At 65.2% G+C, this 19,424-nt stretch overlaps 1 protein-coding gene across 2 annotated transcripts in view; it reads right to left on the reverse strand.

Moving 5' to 3' along the window:
• FAM193A (family with sequence similarity 193 member A) overlaps nt 1-19,424 on the reverse strand; it is a 178,073-nt gene that overhangs the window by 116,250 nt on the left and 42,399 nt on the right. The window lies entirely within an intron of this gene.

Below are 19,424 nucleotides of genomic sequence, written 5' to 3' on the forward strand. Positions count from 1 at the left end.
AGGCTGGCTGACCAGTTTATGAAAGTGACTTTTACACAAGGCAGAATTCAAATTTACCTCAACTTCCCGTTTCTCCGCTTGAGCGGGGGGCTAGGATTCAAAGATCTCTTCTTCAGTACGAATCTCAGTCTTCAATTGAAAGAAAGTAGGCTTGCGCAGCCAGAGACTTTCTGATTCTAAGACTGCGATAAACTTAAGTCGGACATTTGGGAAGTTTACTCTGAGCTCGAGTCTTTGCTGCGCCAAACCCCTCAAAAGCAAAAAAACAATAATAACGCAGAGCCCAGGAGGACACCGCTGCTCATAAATGTGCGTTCCCCTACCATCTATGCCTATTTATTGGAGTTGGAATAACTAGGTGTTCCACGTCTACCTAGTCTCCTCAATCCACTCCCGGGCCTCAAAAATCACTCTTGGACCTCAAGATCCACTCCTGGGCCTCCAAATTCATTCTTGGATCTCACAATCCACTCCTGGGCCTCAAAATCCACTCCTGGGCCTCAAAATCCACTCGTGGGCCTCAAAGTCCACTCGTGGGCCTCAAAGTCCACCGTGGGCCTCAAAATCCACTTCTGGGCCTCAAAATTCACTCCTGGACCTCAAAAGCCACTCGTGGGCCTCAAAACTCACTCCCGGACCTCAAAATCCACTCGTGGGCCTCAAAACTCACTCCTGGGCCTCAAAACTCACTCCTGGGCCTCAAAAATCCACTCGTGGGCCTCAAAATCCACTCCTGGACCTCAAAACCCACTCCTGGGCCTCAAAATCCACCCGTGGGCCTCAAAATCCGCTCCCGGACCTCAAAATCCGCTCCCGGACCTCAAAATCCGCTCCCGGACCTCAGAATCGACTCCTGGCCCCTCATCCTCATTTCTCTCAACACCATCTGGCCTCTCGCCCACACCCTCCCTCCTGGAACTCCCTCCCACTTCACAACCATCAAACCACTAGCCCTCCCCATCTTCAAAAACATTTCTGAAACCTCATCTCCTCCAGGAGGCCTTCTCTGATTCACCCCTTCTCCCCCTCCCTCGCCCTTCCCAAACTATCCCTTCCCCGCTTCAACCCCTCGGGCGCTCACACTGTCCGCGGCACTTGAGCGGCGCACTGAATTCATGGTGCGCACACTGCGTGCGGAGCGCTGTCTTAAGCGCCTGGGAGGGTACATCAGGAGGAGAAACCATCAAATCACCGGCCCTCAACAAGCTCGCAGCCCAGAGAAGCAGCGGGGCTCGGTGGAAAGGGCCCGGGCTTGGGAGTCAGAGGTCACGGGTGCGAATCCCGGCCGCCACTTGTCAGCTCTGGGGCTGTGGGCGAGTCACTTCGCTTCTCGGTGCCTCAGTGGCCTCATCTGTCAAATGGGGATTAAAACCGCGACCCCACACGTGGGACAACCTGATGGCCTTGTATCCCCCCCCCGGCGCTTAGAACAGTGCTTTGCACCCGAGTAAGCGCTTGACGAATACCACCATTTTTATTTCAGAGGGGGAGACGGGCATTAACACAGGTGAATAAATCGCAACTCCGTACAGTGAGCGCTGCGGGGCCGAGGACAGGGTGGAAAAAGGGTACAAATCCAAGAGGAAGGGTGACACGGGAGGGACAGGGAGTAGAGGAAAGGGGGGCTCGGCTGGGGAAGAAGGCCTCTCGGAGGAGACGTGAATTTAATGGGGCTTCGGAGGTTGGCAGAGTGACCACCTGGCCCACACGGAGGGGGAGGGGGCTCCAGGCCAGAGGCAGGACATGATGATGATGATAACGTCGGTATCTGCTAAGCGCTCACTACGAGCCGAGCACCGTTCTAAGCGCCGGCGGGGTCACCGGGTCGTCCCGCGTGAGGCTCCCAGTCATCTCCATTTTCCGGATGAGGCGAGTGAGGCCCAGAGAGGCGGAGCGACGCGCCCACGGTCACCCAGCGGACAAGGGGCGGGGCCGGAATTCAAACCCACCATCTCTGACTCCCAAGGCCGGGCTCCTGCCACTGAGCTACGCCACCGAGCGCTTACTGTGCGCACAAGGCCGTACTGAGCGCTCGGCGAGTACAATTCGGCAACGGAAAGGGACGATCCCTACCCGACGCCGGGCTCACGGTCTAGAAGGGGGAGCCAGACATCGAGATAAAACAAGCAGATGGGCCTCGATGACATCGAAATAGATGACGGGGTCGTAGATATGCACACATCATTAATAACACACAGATCTGCATACACACGAGCGCCGCGGGGATGGGGTAGAGCAGAAGAAGGGAGTCGGGGCAACGGGGAGGGAAGAAGCGGAGGAAAAGGGGGGCTCGATCCGGGAAGGCTTCCCCGAGGAGGCGAGGTCTCAGGAGGGCTCTGAAGCGGGGAAGCGTGGTTGGCGGCCGGGAGGAGGGAGGGCCTTCCGGGCCGGAGGCGGGCCGGGGGTCGACGGCGGGCCGGGCGAGGAGGAGGCGAGCGGCGGCCGAGGAGCGGAGCGTGCGGCCCGCGGCCGAGGGGGGGGGGGGGGGGGAGGGGGCCGGGGGTCGGACGGCCCCCAAGCCAGAAGCGAGGGGTTCCCGTTCCGTGCGAAGGTCGACGGGCGACCGCCGGGGGTTTCCGAGGAGGGGGGTGACAGGCCCAGGGCCCTTCTGTAGAGAGATGATCCGGGCAACGGGGCGAAGCACAGACCGGAGCGGGGAGAGGCGGGAGGACGGGAGATCGGAGAGGAGGCCGCCGCAGTCGTCCAGGCGGGAGAGGACCGAGGGACGGCGCTAACGGGGCAGCGGTCCGGACGGAGAGGAAAAGGCGGATCTCGGCCAACCCCGGCCACCGCCGAAATCCAATTCATTCATCCGACCGCGTTCACCGAGCGCTCGCCGTGCGCGGAGCGCCGCGCCGAGGCTTGCGACGGACAATTCGGCAACGGAGAGAGACCGGCCCCGCCCGACGGCGGGCTCGCGGTCTGCCCGGGCTGGGTGGGGGGGGGGGGAGGGGGGGACGTCGCCAACCCACCCATCGCCGTCCCCGCCCAGAAGCTTCGGGCACCGTCCCGAAAGGCCCCCGCGGCCCTCGGGTCAACCCGGGCCTCGCGGCTCCCCTCGGGGCCCGGGAGCGGCCGTCCGTTTACCGCCCGCCGCTCCCCGCGAGTCGCCAAGTCCGCCGTCCCGTGCGACCCGGGGCGCTTCACTTCTCTGGGCCTCGGTTCCCTCGTCTGGAAAACGGGGAGGAGGACGGGGAGCCCCACGGGGGACGACAACCCGATCGCCTCCGACGGCGCTCGGCGCTCGACGGGCACTCAGAGACCGCCATTTTTTATCGTTATCGTAACCCCCGTACCAATAGGGTATCTGAGTGCTTAGCGGGGGCCAGGCACACTGTACTCGGCGCCTGATTGATTAGTTCTTAATTCATGACCCCGAAAGGCAGCCCGGACACCGCGGCTCCCGCCGTCGACGACTACCATCAGTTACGTAACGAAGAGAGAAGCCGCGTGGCTCGGTGGAAAGAGCCCGGGCTCGGGAGTCGGGGGGGGGGGGTCACGGGTTCGAACTCCGGGGCCCCGCCACCCGTCAGCTGGGTGACCGCGGGCGAGTCGCCTCACTCTCCGGGCCTCAGTTCCCTCATCTGTAAAACGGGGACGAGGACCGGGAGCCTCCCGTGGGACGACCCGATGACTCTCTAATAATAATAATAATGTTGGTATTTGTTAAGCGCTCACTATGTGCCGAGCACTGTTCTAAGCGCCGGGGTAGACACGGGGGAATCGGGATGTCCCACGGGGGGCTCCCGGTCTTCGATCCCCATTTTCCAGATGAGGGAACTGAGGCCCAGAGAAGTGAAGCGACTCGCCCCAGGTCACACAGCTGGCAAGCGGCGGAGCCGTGACCTCTGACTCCCGGAGCCTGGGCTCTCTCCGCTGAGCCACGCTGCTGTTAATAATAACGACGACGTCGGATCCGTCGAGCGCTCACCACGCGCGGGGCACCGTTCTAAGCGCCGGGGGGGGGGGGGGGATACGGGGCCACCGGGTCGTCCCGCGGGAGGCTCCCGGTCTTCAGCCCCGTTTTACGGATGAGATCACCGAGGCCCGGAGGAGTGAAGTGACCGGCCCAGGGTCCCCCGGCCGACAGGCGGCGGGGGCCGGGATCCGAACCCACGACCTCTGCTGACGGAGACGAGGGGAGGGGTGTATCCCAAAACCAGGAGGGAGGCGGGCGCCGAGGATGGAGCGGGTGCGATGATGATGATAAGATAAATAATGGTATTTATTAAGCGCTGACTCTACGTCAAGCACTGGACAGGGACCAGTGCCTGCCGGGGTGCCAATGATCATCATCATCATCATCAATAATAATGATAACAACGCCGACCGTATCGGTTAAGCGCTTACTATGAGCCGAGCGCCGTCGGCGCCGGGAGCACAGGCGGAGAGGGGGGATCTGGAGAGGCCTACTCCTTCCGCGACACGCCGGGGATACCCGGAGAGCCGAGGAGGACGCGGGAGGGACGGAGGGGGATTTTAATAATAACGTCGGTATCCGTGAAGCGCTCACTATGCGCCGAGCACCGTCCTAAGCGCCGGGGGAGACACGGGGTCATCGGGGTGTCCCCCGTGAGGCTCCCGGTCTTCATCCCCATTTGACGGACGAGGGAAGCGAGGCCCGGAGAGGTAAAGGGACTCGCCCGCGGTCACCCGGCTGACAGGCGGCGGAGCCGGCATTCGAACCCACGACCTCGGACTCCCGAGCCCGGGGCCCCCTCCGCCGAGCCGCGCCTCCCGACCTCCGGGAGGGACGCCCAAATGACCGGGGGGCAAACTGCCGGAGGGAAAGGGGAGGAAGAGCGGAGAGTCCGAGAGAGACCCAGATGGAACGGGCAGGGTCCGAACGATCGACGGCCGGCTAGATTTGAAAAGAATGCGTCGCGGGGACCGGGGACCGAGGGGACGCAACGATCTGAACACGGCCCTAGTTTCAGTCCTTAAATCTGAACCGCGGTGACCCAGCAGATCATCGCGAAACCCAAAACGTTTCAGAGGTCCGCTCGCTCGCCGTCATTTCGAGAGAGGCGTACCGAAGGCCCCGTAGAACCATCCTTGCTCGTATTTACGCCGCTGAACACGCTTCGCGTGAACCGATTTCTTGCTCCCCGGGTGAGTGCAGCGTGTAGTGCCGCTTCACCGTATTTACGATTGCTTTAAATTAATTAATTTAAAGAACTCGTTCAAGTGAATAAATACGAACGGAGAAGCAGCGGGGCTCGGTGGAAAGGGCCCGGGAGCCCGAGGTCGCGGGTTCGAACCCCGGCCCCGCCGCTCCTGGGCCGCGGGACTTCGCTTCTCCGCGCCTCAGTTCCCTTATCCGGAAAATCCCTCATCCGGCTCGGGAGTCGGAGGCGGCGGGTTCTAATGACGGGTCCGCCACTCAGCCGTGTGACCGCGGGCGAGCGGCTTCATTTCTCTGCGCCTCGGTCACCCCGTCTGGCAAACGGGGATGGAGGCCGGGGAGCCCCGCGGGGGACGACCCGACGACCCCGCATCTCCCCCGGCGCTCCGAAGGGTGCTCGGCACGGAGCGAGCGCTCAACGGATACGGACGTCGTCGTCGTCATCACCGCGCCGGCCTCCCTGCCGCCCTCCCAGCCTCTCGTCTCTCCCCGCTCCCGTCTAGACTTCCGAAGGCTGGCTGGATCATTATTTTTCCTCAAAGACACGTTCCCCCACTTCTCCAGAATCTCCAGCGGTCGCCCATCCACGGCGATCCCCGCCCCGGGCTTCGGAGCCGTCCGTCCCCTCGCCCCCTCCGACCTCTCCTCGCCAATCCCGCTAAAGAGAAGCGGCGCGGCGCAAGGAGCCCGGGCTCGGGAGTCGGAGGTCACGGGTCCGACTCCCGGCTCCGCCACCCGTCAGCTGTGCGACCGCGGGCGAGTCGCTTCGCCGCCCTGGGCCTCGGTGACCTCCTCTGGAACACGGGGGTTAACCGCGAGCCTCGCGTGGGACCACCCGACGACCCCGCATCTCCCCCGGCGCTCCCAACGGTGCTCGGCACGGAGCGAGCGCTTAACGGATACCGGCGTCGTCGTAACGTTATCATTAATCTCCTCCTCCCACCCGGCCCGCGCCCTCCGCTCCCCTACCCCCTCCACCTCCACCTCGGCCCTCTCGGCCGCCGCCCCCTCGCCCACGACGCGCCCCCTTCCCGTCCGACCGCCGGCCTTCCCCGCTTCGCCGAGACCGCCTCTCCTCCGACAAGGCTTCCCCGACGGAGCCCGATTTTAATCCAACTCATCGATTTATGCACGGATGCTTCTCTCCGGCTCCCTCGCCCTTCCGCATCACCCATTCCCCACGGCGCAGCGGGAAGAGCCCGGGCCCGGGGGTCAGAGGCGGTGGGTTCCAACCGCGGGTCCGCCGCTCAGCGGCCGCGTGGCCGCGGGCAAGTCGCTTTGTCGCTCTGTGCCTCGGTCATCTCGTCTGCGGGACGGGGACGGAGAGCGCGAGCCCCACGCGGGACGACCTGCTCGCCTCACGTCTGCCCCCGCGCTTAGAACGGCGCTCGGCACACGCTAAGCGCTTAACCGATACCGACACCATCATCGTCGTCACCTCCGCGCTCGGATCCGTGCCCTTGAAGCTCTCGACACACACCCACCTCCAGCCCCACGGCACTCTGCACGTATCCGCATTTACCTATCGTGATAATCACGGCACCGGTTAGGCACTTACGACGTGCCAGGCGCCGTTCTAGGCGCTGGGGTAGGCACGGGGTCAGCGGGTGGCCCCGGGCGGGGCTGACGGTCTCCATCCGTCCCCGTGTCACGGAGGAGGGAGCTGAGGCCCAGGGAAGCGAAGCGGCTCGCCCGAGGTCATCCGGCAGATAAGCGGCGGAGCCGGGACTGGAATCCGCATCCTCCCACTGCCAAGCCCCGGGGTAGACACGGGGCAATCGGGTCGTCCCACGCGGGGCTCCCCGTCGTCCTCCCCGTCGGGCGGACGAGGGCACCGAGGCGCGGAGAAGCGAAGTGACCTGCCCGAGGTCACCCGGCTGACAAGCGGCAGAGCCCCGACTCCCGGGCCCGGGCCGCGGGGGTCCTAATCCCCGCTCCGCCGCGCCCCTGACCGAAAACCTGCTCTGGGCGGGAGACGTGTCAGACGAGGGGACTCATCGCCGGGGGCTCCCGAGGGCCCGAGCATCCGCGCCCGGCTTACGGCGCTGTGCCGGGCGCCGGGGAGAGGGTGCCGGAACCACAGCGCGCGTCCCTCGCCCTTCGGGAGCTTTCGGAAAATAGCGGACGGAGGTTTAGCCGGACCGAGGGGAAGCAAGGGGCTCACGGGGGGCCAGGCTGATCCGTGCCCTATTTCTCTGGAGAGATGAAGACGGAGACAGAGGGACGGAGGGGGCGAGAGACGGAGGGGGCGAGAGACGGAGGGGGCGAGAGACGGAGGGGGCGAGAGACGGGGCAAGGGAGATGACGATAACGTTGGCATCCGTTAAGCGCTCACTAGGTGCCGAGCACCGTTCCGAGCGCTGGGGTAGACACGGGGGAATCGGGTCGCCCCACGTGGGGCTCACGGTCTTCATCCCCGTTTTACAGACGAGGGAACCGAGGCGCCGAGAAGTGAGGCGACTCGCCCACGGTCACGCAGCCGACGAGCGGCCGGGCCGGGATTCGAACCCGTGACCTCTGACTCCAAACCCCGTGCTCTTTCCACTGAGTCACGCGAGACGGAGGGAGGGAGACGGAGCGAGGGAGACGGAGCGAGGGAGGGAGACGGAGGGAGGGAGCGAGGGAGACGGAGCGAGACGGAGCGAGGGAGTCGGAGGGAGCGAGAGAGGCGGAGGGAGAGAGGGAGACGGAGGGAGCGAGGGAGACTTACCGATCTGTGGTCCGCTTAATCCGTCTCCCCCTCCGGACCGCAGACCCACCGCGGGCGGGGGACGCGTTCGGCCGCCCCGGTAGAGCCTACTCTCCCGAGCGCTTCCCGTCCCCGTCCCCGCCGCGGCTTTTCCGTCGCTGTGAAGGACGGCGCCGGGCTCCCCGTTTCCCGAGCCCGTGACCCCGGTGTTCTCAGTTCTTCCCTCTCATCCTACCCCTCTTGCCGGCTCCAACTCGGCGACCCCGCTAAGATCCGCCCTCCCCGCTCCGGGCTCCTACCGCACCGACGCGGTCGCTCATCCGACCCGACCCTCGACTCCCGCGTCGGCCTCCTCGCCGACCTCCCGGCCTCCCGCCTCTCCCCGCTCCGGTCCCCCCTTCGCTCTGCCGCCCGGATCCTCCTCCTCCTAAAGGGCCTGGCCGCGCTTCCCCTCTCGAGAGCCTCCGGCGGTTGCCCGGCCATCCCCTCAGACGAAGGCTCCCCACCCTGGGCTCTAAAGCGGCCCGTCACCTCGCCGCCTCTGACGCGGCAAGCGGCGTGAGAGGCGGCGAGGCTCGGGGGGAGGGAGCCCGGGCTCGCGAGGCAGGGGTCACGGGTTCGGAGCCCGGCCCCGCCGCCGCGCGACCCCCGGGCGAGCCGCTCCTCCGGGCCCCGGCGACCTCCCCTGGGAAATGGGAACGAAGACCGTGAGCCCCGCGTGGGACGGCCCGATGACCCCGTAGTAACAGTAATGACGACGTCGGCATTCGGCGGGCGCCTACTACGCGCAGGGCGCCGTCCTGAGCGCCGGGGGAGATCCGGGGTCATCTTATTATTGCCCCACGGGAGGCCCGCGGCCTCAGTCCTCACCGTCCGGACGAGGGAACTGAGGCCCGGAGAGGCGAAGCGTCTCGCCCACGGTCACCCGGCGGCGGGGCCGGGATTCGAATCCGCGACCTCCGACGCCCGAGCCCGGGCTCTTTCCGCCGAGCCGCGCCGCCTCTGGGGCACGCATCTCCCCCGGCGCTCAGAACGGCGCTCGGCGCGGAGTAAGCGCCTGACGAGTGCCGACGTGATCGTCGTCATCCATCAGACCCCCCCCCCGCTATTCCCCCTCCCTTCCGCGTCGACCCCGCACTCGGCACGCACCCCACCCTCGGCCCGGCGGCGCCTCCGTGCAGATCTTCGATCCGTTTGTTCGTATCCGCGCCGGTCTCGCCGAGGAGACGGCGAGCTCGCCGCGGGCGGGGAGCCCGCCTACCAACTCCGCTGTAGCGGACCCTCCCTCGGAGAGGCGGCGCGGTCGAGCGGGCAGAGCCCGGGCCTCGGGGTCAGAGGTCGTGGGTCCTAATCCCGGCCCCGCCACTCGTCCGCCGGCCGACCTCGGACGAGTCGCTTCCCTGGGCCTCAGTCGCCTCCTCCGTGAAACGGGGGCTGAGGCTGAGCGCCAGCGGGCAGGGACCGTCTCCATCTGTTACCGGCCCGTCCGTTCCAAGCGCTCAGTACGGTGCTCTGCGCGTAGCGAGCGCTCGACGCATACCGCCGAACGGCTACGGGCCGGGGACCGCGTCCGTCTCGATCAGCTCGCGTCGACCCCAGTGCTCAGGACAGCGCGCGGCACATAGTAAGCGCTTAACGACCGCCGCCACCATCGTCGGAACGAGCAGCGTGGCTCGGCGGAGGGGGCCCGGGCTCGGGCGTCGGAGGACGCGGGTTCGAAGCCCGGCTCCGCACCCAGTCTGCCGTGTGACCCCGGGCGAGTCACTTCACTCCTCCGGGCCCCGGTCACCTGCTCCGTAAAGCGGGGATGAAGACCGCGAGCCCCACGTGAGACGGCCCGGTTACCTCGCATCTAGCCCCGCGCTCACAACGGTGCTCGGCACCTAGTGAGCGCTTACGCCGCCCGAGAGAGGCGGCGAGGCTCAGAGGGGAGAGCCCGGGCTTAGGAGTCAGAGGTCACGGGTTCCAACGCCGGCCCCGCCCCCCGTCGCCTGTGTCACCCTGGGCGAGTCGCCTCGCTTCTCGGTGCCTCGGTCCCCTCGCCTGTAAGACGCTCAGAACGGCGCTCGGCACGCGGTGGGCGCTTAACAGATACCGGCGTTACTATTATTACCGACAGGCATTATTACTAACCGCTTAGCACAGCGCCCCGCGCACGGTAACCGCTCCGTAAATACCACCGATTAACCGATCAGCACGTGGCCTGAGAAGCAGCGCGGCTCGGCGGAAAGAGTCCGGGCTTAGGAGTCAGAGGACGCGGGTTCTAATCCCGGCTCTGCCGCCTATCGGCCGTGTGACCCGGGGCGAGTCGCTTCGCTCCTCGGTGCCTCGGCGGCCTCATCTGTGAAGATGGGGATCCGGCCCGGGAGCCCCACGCGGGCCGACCCGACGACCTCGCGTCCACCGGGCGCTTGGAACGGGGCTCGGCACATGGGAAGCGCCCGACGGACAGATGCTAAATTATCGGTGAGCGCTCGGCAAACACGACGGAGTGAATGACCGATCTGCGTCCGTCCCCCCGGTTCTATTTACCGCTACCGTTTTGGGCCGTCCGTCTCCCCCGACCGGACCGTGAGCCCGTCGGCGGGCAGGGACCGTCTCTATCCGTGGCCGAACCGTACGTCCCGCGCGCTCGGTACGGCGCTCCGCACGGAGCGAGCGCCCGACAGATACGGCCGAACGAACGAACGATGCTCCCGAGCCAAGAAGGGGGCGGAGAGCCCCTCGTCGAAAGGAAACGATCCGCGTTCCCGGCGAGCCTGCCTGGCCGCCTCCCGAAGACCAACGCTGAAGCGGGGCGGGGGGGGGGGGGGGGGGCCGGGCGTCTACCCCGCCCGCCCCCCGCGAACGGCGCCGGCAGGGACCGTCTCCAGCCCAACTGGCTCGGATCCAGCGCGGCGCTTGGGACAGCGCCCGGCGCCTAGGGAGGGCTTAAGAAATAGCCCGGTTCCTATCGGGGAGCGGCCTGGCCCCCGGGGCCCGGGCCCACCTCCTCCTCCCCTCCTCCTCCACCCTCTTCCCCTCCCCTCCTCTTCCCAGCACCGGGGGCGGCGACGAGAAGCGGCGCGGCTCAGTGGAAGGCGCCCGGGCTCGGGAGTCCGAGGTCGGGGGGTTCGGATCCCGGCCCCGCCGCTCGTCAGCTGGGGGACTCCGGGCGAGTCACTTCGCTTCTCTGGGCCTCGGTGACCTCATCTGGCAAATGGGGGCGGAAGGCTGTGAGCTCCGCGGGGGGGCAACCCGATCGCCTCGTCTACCCCCCCCAGCGCGCAGAACGGTGCTCTGCACATAGTAAGCGCTTAACAAATACCAGTATCATCATCATCATCATCATCGTCGTTGTTATAACGGCAGCTGCGGCCTGGGACCCCCGAAGTGCAGCCCCGCCCCCACCCATCTCCGGCCCCGCGCCGTTCCGCCGACTGTTTTTAAAACCAGTTTCGCTCAAGGGGCCGAACGGATTAATTTGCATTTTTCTGCTACCCTTTCCTCTTCCTCCGGTAATGATGATAATGACGACGCCGGTATCCGTTAAGCGCTCACTATGCGCAGAGCACCGCCCTAAGCGCTGGGGGAGATCCGGGGTCATCGGGTCGCCCCACGGGGGGCTCCCGGTCTTCTTCCCCACTTTCCAGATGAGGTCACTGAGGCCCAGAGAACCGAGTGACTCGCCCACAGTCACACGGCTGAGAACGACAGTAATAATAACGTTGGCGTTTGTTGAGCGCTCACCATGTGCAGAGCGCTGTTCTGCGCGCTGGGGGAGATACAGGGTCATCGGGTCGGGCCACGTGAGGCTCCCAGTTAATCCCCATTTTACAGAGGAGGGAACGGGGGCCCAGAGAAGTGAGGGGACCCGCCCACCGTCACCCAGCTGACGAGCGGCGGGGGCCGGAATTCGAATCCACGACCCGGTCCTCCCGAGCCCGGGCTCTTTCCACCGGGCCACCCCGCTTCCCATCACGGGGTGACGAGCACGGTGGGCCCTCGATCAGACCGTGAGCCCGTCGCCGGGCAGGGACCGTCTCTCTCCGTTGCCAAACTGTCTATTCCACGCGCTCTGCGCACAGTGAGCGCTCCGCAAATCCGACTGAATGAACGAATCTGTCAAGCGCTCACCACGTGCCGAGAACCGTTCTGAGCGCCGGGGGAGCTACGGGGTCATCGGGTCGTCCCGCGGGGGGCTCACGGGCTTCATCCCCATTTGGCAGGTGAGGTCGCCGAGGCCCAGAGAAGCGAAGCGACTCGCCCGCGGTCACCCAGCGGCCGGGCGGCGGGGCCGGGATTCGCACCCACGACCCGTGACCCCCGAGCCCGGGCTCTTTCCACCGGACCGCCCCGCTTCTCGCGGGAGAGAGGGGGCCTGGCCCCCGGGCCCCCGAACGGGCCCCCGCCGAGCACCGCGGGCCCGGGGACCGGCCGGGCGTCGTCCCCGGTGAGCGGCCGGGCCCTTACCTCGCGGCCCCCCCCCCCCCCCACGGGAAACCTCGATAACGCTCGATATCGGGCGCTCGATAACTACTACCGTACGAACGGATGACACGACGAGCGAAGCGGGCCGGCGTGGTGGCCGGGGCGCGGGCCCGGGAGGCGGGAGGACCTGGGTTCCGATCCCGCTCCGCCACCCGTCGGCCGCGCGGGCAGGTCACTTCGCCTCTCCGGGCCTCGGTGACCTCATCCGGAAAAACGGGGATCGAGACCGGGAGCCCCACGTGGGACGGGGACGGCGCCCGATCCGATCTGCTCGAATCCGCCCCGGCGCTCGGTACAGTGCCTGGCACGCGGTTGAGCCCCTAACGCGTCCCGTTCGTCTGATCCTATCTACTGAGCGCTTACTGTGTGCAGAACGCCGGACTGAGCGCTCGGAGTGGACGACGGGGCAACAGAGAGAGAGCATCCCCGCCCAACGATGGGCTCGCGGTCTAAACCCGACGACCCCGCATCTCCCCCGGCGCTTAGAACGGTGCTCTGCGCATAGCAGGCGCTTAACAGATACCAACATCATCACCATCGTCATCATCAATCAACGGGGGGCTCAGTCGGGCGGTCCCACGTGGGGCCCACAGTCTTCGTCCCCACTTCACAGAGGAGGGGACCGAGGCCCGGTGAAGTGACTCGCCCAAAGCCACTCAGCTGACCGGTGACAGAGGCGGGATCCGAACCCACAACCTCCGACTGCCAAGCCCGGAGTCCCCTCTACTCGGGACGGGCCTCGGGCCCGCCGAACGCCGACGGGTCCCTCCGACGCGCACGCCCGATCTCTCTCGGGGGACCCGGTTTCCCAGTCACCGCCCCGGATGGAACAGATCCCATCGATCGTATCTATCCGGTCACTCATTCGATCGTATTTACTGAGCGCCTACGGGGCGCGGAGCACCGGGCTGAGCGCCTGGGACGGACAATACGGCAACGGACGATCCCCCCGGGGCGGGCTCACGGTCTTAAAAGGGGGAGGCGGGCAGCAGAACGGAACCACTCCAAAATCGATGGGGCGCCTGCTGGGTGCCGAGCGCTGACCGAGCGCCCGGGAGAGTACAGGAGAGCAGCGCTCGAGGCGGCGGGGCTCAGCGGAACGAGCCCGGGCTGGGGGGGGGGGGGGGGGGTCGGAGGTCGTGGGTTCGAATCCCGGCTCTGCCACTCGGCAGCTGCGGGACCCCGGGCAAGCCGCTCGACTTCTCCGTGCCTCAGTTCCCTCCCCTGTAAAATAGGGACGAAGACCGTGAGCCCCACGGGGGGACGACCCGATCGCCCTGTGTCTACCCCGGCGCTCGGAACGGCGCTTGACGATCGTCATCTCTATTATCGTCGTTACCGTTATCATTACGCTCCCCGCCCACGTGGAGCTCACGGCGTAGAGGGGGAGACGGACGGGAACAGAAACAAGCGACGGCTTTAGACGTGAGTGCCGCGGGGCTGGGGGGGGCGGGGGGGGGGGATGAAGGGAGCGAATCCGATAATCCGCCGCCCTCGTATCTCCCCCAGTGCTCGGAACAGTGCTCGGCACACAGTGAGCGCTCAACAGATGCCATCTTCGTCACTGTTGTCATCACGCTCCCCGCCTACGTCGAGGTCACGGGGCAGAGGGGGAGACCGACCCGGACGGGAATAAATGACGCCTTTAGAGGTAAGCGCCGCGGGGCTGACGGGGGGAGGGGGAATAAAGGGAGCGAATCGGATGAACTGATGACCCTGTATCTCCCCCAGCGCTTAGAACGGTGCCTGGCACGTAGTAAGCGCTTAACAAACACCAACATCATCACTATGGTTATTATTAAGATTCAGCTCCGCGGAAGGAGCCCGGGCTTGGGGGTCAGAGGTCACGGGTTCGAATCCCAGCCCTGCCACTCGTCAGCCGGGTGACCGTGGGCGGGTCGCTCCGCTTCTCTGGGGCCTCGTCCGGAAAATGGGGATGGAGCCCGGGAGCCTCACGTGGGACGACCCGATCGCCCCGTATCCGCCCCGCCGCTTCGAACGGTGCTCGGCACGTGGGGGGCGCTTAACGGATACCGACATTTTAGAGAAGCGGCGCGGCTCGGTGGCAGGAGCCCGGGCTCGGGAGCCAGCGGTCATGGGTTCGAATCCCGCCCCCGCCCCCCCCCCCCCCGTCAGCTGTGTGACTTTGGGCGAGTCGCTTCACTTCTCTGAGCCTCAGTTCCCTCCTCTGTGAAGTGGGGATGAAGCCCGTGAGCCCCACGTGGGACGACCTGATCGCCTCGTATCCCCCCCAGGGCTCAGAACAGGGCTCCGCACACAGCGAGCGCCTAACAAATACCAATATTATTATTAACAACATCCTTATTAATGATAATATTATATTATAATGTTATTATGGTGTTGCATGTTATTGATAATTATGTTACAATTATTCGCATTATTAATAGCAACAGTAAAAATTAGAACCGTAAGCCCGTCGAAGGGCAGGGACCGTCTCCATCTGTTGCCGATCTGTACAAATTCCAAGCGCTCAGTCCAGTGCCCTGCACATAGTGAGCGCTCAATAATAAATACGGATGAATGAATGAATGAATGAATGAATGGTATCACTATTACATCCGAGTGCGAGGGCGACAAAGAAGGGGGAACGAAACCTCCTCGTCGTGCCCCGGGGAACACCTCGTTTAAAGCCGAGCTCCCTCCATCCACGAGGGTTACTTACCGGGCACCCCGCGGGCGCGGAGCGGCGAACCAAGCCCTCGGGAGAGCAAGCCAGACGAGAGCCGGGAGGGCCGCGGCCCGGCCCCCTCACCCGGCGCCGCGCGGCGGGAGGGCGCGTGGCCATCGGGAGCCGGGAGACCCGGGGAGAGGGGAGGCCCTCTGAGCGAGAGCTTCCCGCCCGGCGGTAAATACCATCGATACGACCGAGCCGACGGACCGACGACGGCGGCACCGGGGTGCTGCAGACGCTCCACCAGGTGCCACGTCGCGGCCGCCATTTGGCCTCCTCGGCCGCGCGGGCGCTCGCGGGGACACCTCCTCGTCGGCGGTCGCTTCCTCAAAAACCAGGGACGGTCTCTACCCGCTGCCGAGCTGTCCGTTCCAAGCGCTTAGTCCGGTGCCCCGCGCAGAGTGGGCGCTCAGCTCAGTAGCTCTTGGATGCTACTGTTTTGGCATTAAAACCGTGAGCCCCACGCGGGACGACCGGATCACCTTGTCTCCGCCAGCGCTTAGAACAGTGCCTGGCGCACGGTAAGCGCTTGACGGACGCCACCGTTTATTGATTTTTGTCCGTCCGCCTCCCCGGATTAGACCGTGAGCCCGTCAGCGGGCGGGGACGGTCTCTATCCGTTGCCGGGTTGTCCGTTCCAAGCGCTCAGTACAGTGCTCCGCACGTGGTAAGCGCTCGATAAATACCACCGAACGAACGCATGAAAAACCAAGGATGACCGAGCGGGGGGGAGGGCCGTACACGTGACCCCGGCCCCGCCGCGTGTCCGCCGTGCGACTCTGGCCAAGTCACTTCGCTGGGCCTCAGTGACCTCGTCCGGAAAACGGGGATTAAAAGGGTGAGCCCCGCGTGGGACAACCTCCTCACCCTCCATCCACTCCGGCGCTCAGAACGGTGCTCGGGCGCAGAGCCGGCGCTTGACGGATACCGTGATCGTCATCGTTCGTTCATCTGTATCTGCCGGGCGCTTAGTGAGTGCAGAGCACTGGACCGAGCCCTCGGGGGAGCGCGACAGGGCGGCGAACAGACGCGTTCCCTCCCCGCGACGAGCTTACAGTCTAGCAGGGGACCCCGGCGCTTGGGATAATAATAACGTCGGCGTCCGTTAAGCGCCTCCCGTGTGCCGGGCGCCGGTCTAAGCGCCGGGGGAGAGACGGGGTCATCGGGTCGTCCCTCTCGAGGCTCACGGTCTTCATCCCCGTTTGACAGATGGGGGAACCGGGGCACAGAGAGGTCAAGCGACTCGCCCAAAGCCACCGGGCCGCCGGGTGGCCGAGCCGGGATTAGAACCCGTGACCTCTGACTCCTAAGCCCGGGCTCTTCCCGCTGAGCCGCGCCGCTTCTCGGGAACGGCGCTCGGCACATAGTGAGCGCTTAACCGACGCCATCATGTTATTATGATACAGTCTCTGTCTCTGTCTATGTAAATATACTCTATTTTTTTAATAAATACACACACACACACACACACACACACACACGTACCCATTCACTCCATCATACTTACCGAGCGCTTACCGGGTGCAGGGCACTGCGCTGAGCACTTGGAAGGTACAATCCGGCACCCGAGAGAGACGATCCCTACCCGAGAACGGGCTCGCCCACACACAAACACCCCCGAGAAAAGAAATCGAGAGCCGCAGACCGAAGGGGGACGGACAGAACGGGTGTCCTGGCTCCATCGCCTCCTTGCTCTACAACCTTGGGCAGATCACTTCGGCTCCCTGGGCCTCCGTTTCATCCCGTGTAAAACGGGGGTGAAATACCCGTCCTCCCCCCCGCCGAGGCCGTGAGCCTCGCGTGGGACGAGATGATAAGGATGCGAACGCTGACGCTCGCCAGGTGCCGACTACGCGCCAAGCACTGTTCTAAGCCCTGAGGTGATAACGTCGATACCCGTTAGGCGCTCACCCCGTGCGGAGCACCGTTCTAAGCTCCGGGGGAGATTTACCGGGGTCATCGGGTGGTCCCGCGTGAGGCTCCCGGTCTTCAGCCCCGTCTTACGGAGGAGGTCACCGAGGCCCAGGGAAGCGAAGTGCCTTGCCCGCAGCGGCCCGGCCGACAGGTGGCGGGGGCGGCGGCGGAACCCGCGCCCTCGGACTCCCAAGCCCGGGCTCCTTCCGCTGAGCCGCGCTGCTTCAAGACACGAGGTCATCGGGCCGTCCCACGTGAGGCTCACGGTTGATCCCCGCTTTCCAGGTGAGGTCACCGAGGCCCAGAGAAGTGTAGCGACCCGCCCCCGGTCACACGGCTGACAGCGGCGGAGCCGGGACTGGAACCCACGACCTCTGACTCCCAGGTCCGGGCTCTTTCCACCGAGCCGCCCCGCTCCTGCCTCACGCCGCCGACGGGCTGCTTCGACCCGGCCCGCGCGCTCCGCTCCTCCGACGCCCGCCCCGCCCCCCCACCCCCGTCCCCTCCGCGGCGCCGACGACCCCCCTGGCCCGCGTCCTCCCTCCGGCCTGGGACCTCCCCTCCTTCTTCCGTGACCGTGGGCAAGTGCCGCCGCTTCTCCGGGCCTCAGTTCCCTCATCTGGAAAACGGGGATCAACCGGGGGCCCCACGTGGGACGACCCGATGACCCCGTGTCTCCCCCGGCGCTTCGAACGGCGCCCTGCACGTAGTGAGCGCTTAACAGATTCCAAAATCCTTTCTCCTCACACCCAACCGACCACCGGCCGCTCCCTGCAGCCTTCAGAGCCCTAGGGAAACCGCACCTCCTCCGAGAAGCCTTCCCCGACTGACCTCTCGTCTCCCCACCCTATTCGCCCAGGCTTCTGTGTCCCCGAGGCGTTTGGGTCTGGACCCCTGGAGGACTCGGTGATTAATAATAATAATAATAAATTATCTGTTAAGCGCTCCCTATGCGCCAGACACTGTAATAATAGCAACCGTTACCCGTTAAGCACTTACTACGCGCCAGGCACTGTTCTAAGCGCTGGGGCGCTGCTCTAATCCCCCACCCCCATCCCCTCGGGACAAATCCTCACACTCTGCCATTTCCCCTATCCGTATTATTTCATTTAAGGTTCAGCTCCCCTTCTAGGCTCTAAGCTCCTCGTGGGCCGAGAGAGGGTCTCCCGGCCCTGTCGGACTGCAGAAATAATGATCGCTACCACGGTACCCGTTGAGCGCTTACTAGGTGCCGAGCGCTGTGCTAAGTGCTAGGGTACTACTATAGTAACGTCGGTATCTGTCAAGCGCTTACCAGGCGCAGAGCCCCGTTCTAAGCGCTGGGGGAGATCCGGGGTCATCGGGTGGTCCCACGTGAGGCTCCCGGTTAATCCCCACTTTACCGATGAGGTAACCGAGGCCCAGAGAAGTGAAGTGACTCGCCCGGAGTCACCCAGCCGACGAGGGGGCGGAGCCGGGATTCGAACCCGTGACCTCCGACTCCCAAGCCCGGGCTCCTTCCACTGAGCCACGCTGCTTCCCCATACTATACGCTAAGCAGGTTGAGCACGGCGCCTGTCCCCCACTGGGCTCACACTCTCAATCCCCATTTTTTACAGATGAGGTGACTGGGGCGCCGAGAAGTCAAACGACCCGCCCGGGGTCGCCCGGCCGACGCGGCAGAGCCGGGATTAGAACCCACGACCGGGGTCCCGGGCCCGGGCTCTGTCCGCTACACGCTCCGCGCGCCGTAAGCGCTCCGTGACGACCGTCAACCGCCGCCCGCGAGATGGCTCCCGCTGATAATGACGACGATGATGGCGGCATCCGTTTGGGCGCTTACTACGGGCCAAGCACCGTTCTGAGCGCTAGGGCCGACACAAGGTCATCAGGTTGTCCCACTCGAGGCTCATGGTCTTAATCCCCGTTTTCCAGATGAGGGAACCGAGGCCCAGGGAACAACCACGCATTCATTCATTCGACAGCATCTCGCGAGCGCTCGCCCTGTGCGGAGCACCGGACTAAGCGCCCGGAACGGACAATTCGGCAACAGACAGAGACGATCCCTGCCCATCGACGGGTTTACGGTCTAACTGGGGGAGACGGTAACGATGTCGGTATCTGTTAGGCGCTTACTGCGTGCCGAGCGCCGTCGTAAGCGCCGGGGAGATACGGGGTCATCCCTATGCGGGGCTCCCGGTCCCCACCCCCATTTGACAGATGAGGTCGCCGAGGCCCAGGGAAGTGACCTGCCCCAAGTCACCCGGCTGACAAGCGGCGGAGCCGGGATTAGAACCCACGACCTCTGACCCTTAAGCCCCCGCTCTTTCCACCGAGCCCCGCTGGCTTCTCTCCGTCACGCCGACGCCCGCCCGGGAAGGCGGGGAGCGAAGGGGAAGAGGAACCTGTCGGAGCCCCAGGCCGGACATCCCCTCCGGTCTGATATCGGGAGGGAGTCTGCGAGCGCGGGGGGTGTCGGGGAAATCGACAGCGGCATTTCCACCAGGCGGGTGGACCAAGGATCCCCCTTCCCCTTGCCACCCTCGGGTCAGGGA

This window comes from Ornithorhynchus anatinus, chromosome 4, assembly GCF_004115215.2.
Source record: "Ornithorhynchus anatinus isolate Pmale09 chromosome 4, mOrnAna1.pri.v4, whole genome shotgun sequence".
In the NCBI taxonomy this organism is placed as follows: Eukaryota; Metazoa; Chordata; class Mammalia; order Monotremata; family Ornithorhynchidae; genus Ornithorhynchus; species Ornithorhynchus anatinus.